Below are 8,888 nucleotides of genomic sequence, written 5' to 3'. Positions count from 1 at the left end.
ATGACATTGTTCAGACACACTGACATGTAAAATGAGTGTTACAACAACATAAGCATTTCAGCCCATGGTGGCATTACCTTCAAGGTTTGCCTGGAAATAGAAATTTCTCAATTATGCTCTATTAAGCACTTTTATGTTCTCTTTTCTCCTTAGCTTGTGAAACTCAAAAATGCTTGATCTGCTTAATATTTTAGATTATAGTGATGATAGAATGATAAATAGGCTTAATTTTGCCAACATAGCATATGGTGACTGTTGAGATTGTTTCATGTGTGTGTTCTTAATTTTCTTAATGAGGCCCTGTGCCTCATGGGAGTAAATTGACTATTATTTATATTGTTTTCGGATGCCCAGAGGCTTAAATGTGATTCATCTGGGGAAGGAGAGCTTATTTTTTTTCCTTCAAACAGAGCGTAAAAAAGGTGAGATAAAATGTAGGTCATTGAATTGAAAATAGGATTGATGTTAGTGACTTGACATCTCACTAAAAAGGCAAGGAGACACGAACTCCAAGAATAGGCCTATGTTAATGTCTTAGTCAGCTTAGGCTGCTATAACAAAGTGCCATAGCCTGGGTAGCTTATAAACAACAGAAATTTATTTCTAATAGTTCTGGAGGCTGGGAAATCCAAGATCAAGGTGCCAGCGTGGTTGTGATCTGGTGAGGACTCACCCTGGTTCATAGCTGGTGCTTTATTGCTGTGTCCTCACATGGAAGGAGAGGCTAGGGCTCTGAATCCTCTTAATCAGACTCTAATCTGTTCATGACAGCAGAGCCTCCCAAAGACCATATCTTCTAATACCACCATACTGGGCATTAGGATTTTAACACAAGAATTTTATGTGTTAAAATAATGGAGTTAAATAAAATTATGTGGAGGCCACACCCAGCCCGTAGCAGTCAATATGGCATATTTAAGAAACTCTACCTTCCATACCATTAGGAAATTGTTTCCCTGACAAAATCGCACAGAAAGGGAATACATCTCAAAAAGGAAAAGCAAAAATCTCTATGTAGGTGCGGCTCTTAAACCTATAGATTTACCTAAAAGAAATATGTTCGCTGACCAGATCGATGGGAACAATTTTATTTGACATTTCCTGATAATATCTGAGATCCTCAGAAAAGCTGAGTATACCCAGCCCACTGCAAGATGGCCGTTAATCTTTACACCAAGAAGACAAAATGGTTGAGCGTGTAAACAGATATGGAACAGGTCACAGAAGAAGTTACCACTGAAAACCAGTAAGTCATGGCCATGGTAGTTGGCCTTAAATTCTTTTCCTTATAATTGACTTTAGGAAATCCTTTTTTGGGACATCTAAAGACTATGAGACTTGAGATACTGTAATGTGCTTAAAAATGTGCTGGGCATATGATTCATACTTTATTATTTGGGTGTGTCAAAGTAATATATTTTATTTCTAGATCTGAACTTAATTTCTGACTTGAGGCCTCTGTTTGCCTAATATGAATTTCTTAAACTAGCTCATTATGGTTCTTGCATTTGTCCTTTTCTGTGAATTCCTAGATCAGATCAGAACTGTCTGGCAGCCTGGCTCACGACTCCATATTCATCTGTCCTTCTCTTCTCTCAGTTCTGCCCCAATCCTGAAGGTTTACAAGTCTCTAGGTTGCCAAAAAAAAAAGGACAAGTTCTTCTAGGTGACCGTTCATCCACTGGTGGTGGGAAGGGAGAGGCCTGCTTCTTGTTCTCTTCTGCTTTTTGGCAGGAACCACACGGGAACTCACTTGTTAGTACACATCTGCTTCCCTGGCAAATCCTTGGCATCGTCTCTGAAGTTCCAGGCTCTTTGTAGGAGTTTTAACTGCATCATGAACAACGCTATATTCTTACTGACTTAAAACAACACAAACATTTATTTTTCTCATGGATGTGTAGCGTCAACCAGGGCAGCCCAGCTAGAGGAGGTTTGATGAGTTCAAGTCTTCTCCAATGGGGACCAGGGCCCAGCAGCTCCCTGGGATCTGCTCTTCTCATGGTGGATGGCAGAAATCCAAGAAGAGAATAAGAAACACATGATAGCTCTTAAGGTCTTCTGACTGGCTCATTATCTCTTCCTCTTCTAGTTACTCACCAAAGCAGTCGTATGGCCAAGCACAGCTGAAATGGTGTGGTAAAGTACACTCCACGTCCAGTGAAGTATGGCAAAAGTCAGGGTAAAAAAGTAGATAAACAATACAATATAAAGGTCAGATTCAATCATCCTTTCTCTGTCCACCCCACTTTCAAATTCAAATACAATTTACAAGTAAAAATGAGTCAAATGGGTGACAGATCAAAATATTATCTTTTCTTATAGAAAAGACTTACTGAAGAAATCAGCATGATTCTAGGCTAAACTGGACTTCCAACTATGCAACTCCATTGGATATTATTTACCTGCCCAAAAATTCAGAACCAGCAACTGTAATCTTTCTGAAATGAGGAAGAAGATCCTAGGCAGACATGGCTAAAACAGAAAGAACCCAGAATGAGATTCACACTCAGAGACAAGTTCTAATTCCCAGTGTCACCCAGACATTGTCCATATACCATTTCTTTTTGAGAAAGAGGAGTGACAGGTGGGAAGAGGCTCTATTTATTCACCCTACATTCCTGGGAAGTATAGAAATTTCCCACCTACTTTAGAATTATAAGTGAGGGATACATATTCCGCTCTAATGTATCTCTCTTCTGATTCCCCTCATGGCTCACATTCTGCATCCCCGGATACATGTCTTTCCACCTGCCTTGGAGATCCCTTCAATGTTGCCTCAGCTTACTTTGCGACCTTCTTGGATCCTTCTCAACTCTCAATTTACGAACATAAATGAAGTGAAGAATCTTCTCTACCAACAATGAACCATGTGGGAGGGGAAGAAAGAACTGTACACAAATCATACAATTTCTGGTTTACTACACATCTTTCAGTCTGTTGATTCAAACAGTCCTAAAATGGCTATGAGCAATGGTGAGCAAACATATTCACACTTTATCTAATATCCCTCAAACAACAGGATGGGCTCAAACATTTGCTTCCCTCTTCTCTGTAGGGTTTATTCCAGGATTGAGAAAATAAAATATGTTTCCCACCTCTTTTCTTTCTCAATTCTCTTGTCCTCAGGGATAGAATACACCATTGTGTCTGTTTGTACCACCATGTAAATCTGCATAACCTCATATCCAGATTGGTGCGTTTTCAATTTAGGATTTAATATCTGGCAGCTTTGCTTTTAGGGCAACAGTCATAGTTTCTTTTTTGCCAACATAGAGAAAGAGTAGAAGTATAATACAGAGAAATAGGTAGGAATTAATTTTCCATCAATAAACACTTAGAATTCTGCCACAAAGAAACCATACATATTTCAGTCATTCATTTATTTTTTTTCATTGTTTGGATATTCCTTGATCTTCTTCCATATTTCCAGCATTCTGGTAAAGATTGTTATTCTATAGCAATTAAGATTGGGATGAACCTCATCCTCATTTACTTATAGTTTGCTGGACTATTGACTTTCTCTTCTTTTCCATTAAATATCTTCTTCTAATGATTGTAAGAATTTTTTTTAAGATTTTTTTTTTATTTTTTAAGTAAATGTTTTTAAACTGAGAGTAGCAGGCTTTTCCTAACTTTGGGATATTTCAAACCAAGAAGTGTATGCCAAATTCCTTATAAGATAATATAGAATTTTTATCTTTGGTATATTCAAATGGCTGAAATAATTAAAACATCAACAACAACAACAAAAAAAACAGCACAAGATACACGAGTCTCACTCTATTTAAACAAGTGAATGTGAAATATATAGAAAATAAACTCATGTGGAGAATTAATATGTTAATGCATGCTGTTTCTAGTAAATTTACCAAATAATTCTATGTAGTTTTGAATTGTGGCTTTACCCTAGAATTTTCTGAGGATTCCACTTTATTTTGTCTTCCACAACTGTATCACATCCTATGTGAATCTCATATCCAGATTTTTTCCTTATTTATTAGATTTTACTTTTTCACCAAAGGCAGATTATGGGGTTACTTTAGGATATAGCCTCAGTAATCCTGGTATGTGAATAATGCCATGTGAAGTCTGACTTTTAAAATACTTTCACCAATTTTCCTCTTCAGTTAAAAAATCTCATTGTATAATAACACCCTAAATTAGAATTTCCAACAAAAATGTGTGACCAAGCTACGTGTTTATTAAATTTTGAAACATTTTCAATATCCATTATCAGCCCAGACTTTCTTTATCCAATTCCTTCCTCCCTGCCAAGTAGTAGACATTGACACCCTGCCTAGCACTTGATAACCTCCCAATTTGGAGCTGGACTTTGTTTCCTGCTTCCTCAGCAACTGGCAGAAGTTCAGATATAAGATTAAGTCCCCCTAGTTCTAGAGCATTTATCAGCAAGACTAGCAACACAGGCAGTAAGTATATTGCTTGTCAGCCTTCTTTGGAATTAATCATATAAATTAAAAACCAAAACTCTTCAATTCTTCCCATGACTTAAAGTAGGCTTAGAAGAGAGTAGTATGGCATATGTTTGGCAATAGGACCAACTATAGGGTAACAATTATATTCCAGGATTGAGTCTTCTCTTCAAAACTATGTCATTAATAGTATTTTTCCTGTTTCCAGGCGTGAACGAAAGCTCAAAGAGTCTTGAAAAGTTTTCTGAGGCTATAATGTCAGCTAGCAATGAACAGATCAATGATTCAAATCCATGTGTCATTTTTTTTTCGCTCTGACCTATAGCACTTTACATACTGAAGGCTTTACATCAGCCAAAGATAGTGAAGTTGGTAATTTTAAATAAAAACAGAAAAACATGCATATTTTGTTAAAGAGAGTAAACCCAATAGCAGAGCTATGAAATCTGCCAGCATCTCTTTCATGCCCTCTGAAAAATATACATGAGAAGTTCTCACCCATAATATTTTATTCCCTTGCAAAAACTCTTTGCATTTGTTACTATAAACCTCTATGACTAAAGTTAATTGTTCACTTGCACACTGTATCCCAGGTTTTTAGAAGGTATTTCTGAATATCACTGAAGAAGCAAACAAATGGTAGTTCTAATTCCAGAAATTGCAGGGTAACATGTATCAGACTACTCCTGAGGCAGATAAATTTAAAACTCTAAACAAATATAACAAAAACAAATATTTGAAGGCCCTGGAGACAAAACAAAAGTGGGCAAAAGCTGGGTGAGGTTTGGCCCTTGAAAAAGAGAGTGTCAGTGGTGAAATCATCATTTATACATTTTTCTCCCTGAGGGACCCCAAAGTCCACCCAGCACCAAACATTATTATTTCTGATTGAGGTATCAGGGGACAGGTCTGGAGCTAGAATGACTTGAAACTGAGGGAAGAAATCCCAGAAAAGAAGTTAGTCACAGAAGAGAGGAGCCTGAAAATCTATATAAAATCTGTGTGTAAACTCTTCTCTACTTCTTGAATGACCCTGGACTGAATATGTACATAGGAATCAAGTAATAATCAAACAAATTGGTGATAACCCAAACTAGAAGGTGAAAATGCAGTACAAAAATTTATTTTGTTGCCCCCTGAAGAGAGAGAACATTTCACGTATGAGTCCTGCTGAGTAAGAAGATCTTGGATGAATCTCAACCTTTTCATTAAAATCCTAGGAGGGTCATATGGTAGGAAAACACTATATGCCAGAATTAAGAGATCTGCAGTCAACTTGAAAACGTCATAGCCTATGAAAATATAAAACCAAGTCTCCAGAAGAAAGGTGACAAGCCTCTTACCAATGACTTATTACTTGAATTAGCAAACTATAACAAAAATTAATACTTTTCAGTGGTAAGTAACAGAATCTAGAGTCTCTGAAAATATTAATGTCATATTACTTATGCAACAAAAAAATCTGGACATGCAAAGAATGAGGAAAAAGTAACACATAGCCCAGACATAAATCAATCAATATAAAAGAATCCTGAGATGATGCGCATGTTAGAATTACATGACAGGCAATTTAAAGCAACTATTATACAAATATGTCAAAATATAAAGGCAGTAATGGTCATAATTATTTAATAAAGAGAGGATCTCAAGAAGAATCAAAAAACCTCAAAGAACTTCAAAGAAAAGGACAATATACACAACGAAAAAAGAAATGTATTGGATAATCAACTGAAAGAGCTTCTAATGTGTAAAGTTGGAACAATTTGGGCAACAAAATAAATTAAGTAGCTTTAGATTGCAACCTAAAGTATGAAATACATATCCATGAGTCCAAGCTGATATGAATAAATGATTTAATAAGCACATAGGAGAAAAGTAAGAAATCTCTCATGAAGAAGAATTAGTTAATAATTTATAATAATAATAGTTAATAGTATAATAAATAGTTAACAGTTTATGTAGATACTCCACCCTAAAGGAACAGTGTAACTCTCTGTGTGGCTACAGCGATTTTCCTCAAATAATCAGTATGGAAATGGAGGCAAAGTGTAACTTTTTACCGTGAATTCTGGCAAACGCTACTTCAGGCAGGTGCCAGGTGATTGAGGTCAACATCAATACTCATAAATAATTTTTATCATGTCGTCTTGATATATGATAAAAACAACACTTTATTTCTGAAATTTTCCTTCCCCAAATCCATAACCTCAATCTATTCATAAGAAAAGCATCACATAAATTCTAGTAATGAGGCATCCTTCAGTAAAACTAACCAGTACGCCTCAAAACTGTGAAAGCCAACAAAAACAAGGTAAAGTCTGAGAAACTGTCATAGCCCAGAGAAGCCTAAGAACACATGACAGTTACATATATTACAGTACCCTGGATGAGATCCTGGAACAGAAAAAGAATGTTAGGTGAAAACTAAGAAAATCTGAATAAAGTATTGATTTTAGTTAATAACAATATATTGATATTTGTTCATTTAATTGTAACATATGTACCATACTAATCTAATATGTAAACAGTAGGAGAAACTGTGTAAAAAGTTATAAGGGAACTCTCTGTACTGTATTTTCAATTTTCTTTTGTAAGTCTAAAACTGCTTTAAAAACAAAGTCCATTAAAAATATATTGGATGAACTTTACAACAGATTGGAGATGGCAGAAGACAGGGTTAATGAATTTAAAGAACTTCAATAGAATTGATTCAATCTTAAAAAAATCAAGAAAAAAAAATTTTTTTAATATAGCCTCAGGGATTTATCAGACAGTATCACCATGTCTGGTAGATATGTAATTAGATTCCCAGAAAGAGAAAAAAGAAGAAGAAAGTTTTTAAAGATGTAACCGCCAAAAATATTTTGGGTTTGGAGAAAATCACTAACCTACTGACATGAGAAGCTTAACAAACTCCAAGGCAAGAACAATAAAAACTATACTTAGACGCATCACAGTCAAACTGATAAAAACCAAAGATAAAAATATATATTTGCCAGAGGGAAAAAGACAGCATTTTTCAGGGAACAAAGATACAAGTAATGGCTGACTGCAGAAAGAATCAATGAAGGTAGAAAGATTTTAATGATCTTTAAATTAATGAAAATGAGAACAAAATATTCAACTCAAATTCCTACATCCAGTCAAAATAACAACAGCCAAATAAAGATATTTTTAGGTAAACAAAAGCCAAGAAGATACATTTCTTAAGTCCTGTAGTATAAGATATGTTACCAGGAATTCTTCAGGCTGTAGTGAAATGACACCAGATAGAATTACAGATCTACAGGAAGGAATGAAGATAATCAGAAATAAGACTAAACCTTTTTTCTTAAAGTCTTTAAAATAAAAGTGATGGTTTAATGCTAAAATTACATTGAAATTTGAGATTTATAATATAAGTAGACTGAAAATCTCTCACACCATTAATACATAGAATGGGGATGCATATATAACATTATTTTAAGGTTCTCACATTTCACATGAAGTGGTGCAATATTAATTGTAATTCTCTTGTGGTAAGTGAAAGATGGCCCATTGCAATAACCGATGGCAAAAGACTGAAATCATACAGAGTAGTTTTTGACATCCACCATGAAATTAAATTTGAAATCAATTACATTGTTAGCCAGAATAGTCCCCAATTTTTGGAAACTAAGCCACATACCTCTAAATAATTAATATGATAAAACAAGAAATCACAAGAGAATTACAAAAGGTGTTGAATTCCTTTTCAGGTGTACAACACAATGATTCAACTTCTCTGTACAATATGCTGTGCTCCCCACAAGTGTTTGAATTTAATTCTGATCACAACACAACTTATCAAAATGTGTGGGATGCAGCTAAGATATGCTGAGGGGGAAATACATAGCAAAGAAAAGTGATAGAATTTTCCATCTTCTGTAGCTAGAAAAAGATGAGTCATTTATATGCAAATTAAGTAAAAGGAAGGAAATAATAAAGATAGCAGATATTAAAAATACATAGATTTATTTTCTAAATAAGTAGAAAACAAATTAAGAAATACAAAAGTTGTCTGGTTTTTTAAACATCACTAGCCATCAGGGAAATACAAATCAAAACCACAATGAGATACCACCTTACACCGGTTAGAATAGCAAAAATTAACAAGACAGAAAACAAGAAGTGTTAGTGAGGATGTGGAGAAAGGGGAAACCTCCTACACTGTTGGTGGGAATGCAAGCTGGTGCAGCCACTCTGGAAAACAGTATGGAGGTTCCTCAAAAAGTTGAAAATAGAGCTACCCTATGACACAGCAATTGTACTACTAGATATTTACCCCAAAGATACAGATGTAGTGAAAAGAAGGGCCAAATGCACCCCGATGTTCATAGCATCAATGTCCACAATAGGCAAACTGTGGAAAGAGCCGAGATGTCCTTCAACAGATAAATAGATAAAGAAGATGTGGTCCATATATACAATGGA

Source organism: Callorhinus ursinus, unplaced genomic scaffold (genome assembly GCF_003265705.2).
Source record: "Callorhinus ursinus isolate GAN/ISIS: 27379988/994484 unplaced genomic scaffold, GSC_fseal_2.0 scaffold1, whole genome shotgun sequence".
In the NCBI taxonomy this organism is placed as follows: domain Eukaryota; kingdom Metazoa; phylum Chordata; class Mammalia; order Carnivora; family Otariidae; genus Callorhinus; species Callorhinus ursinus.
This window is presented reverse-complemented; position numbering follows the sequence as displayed.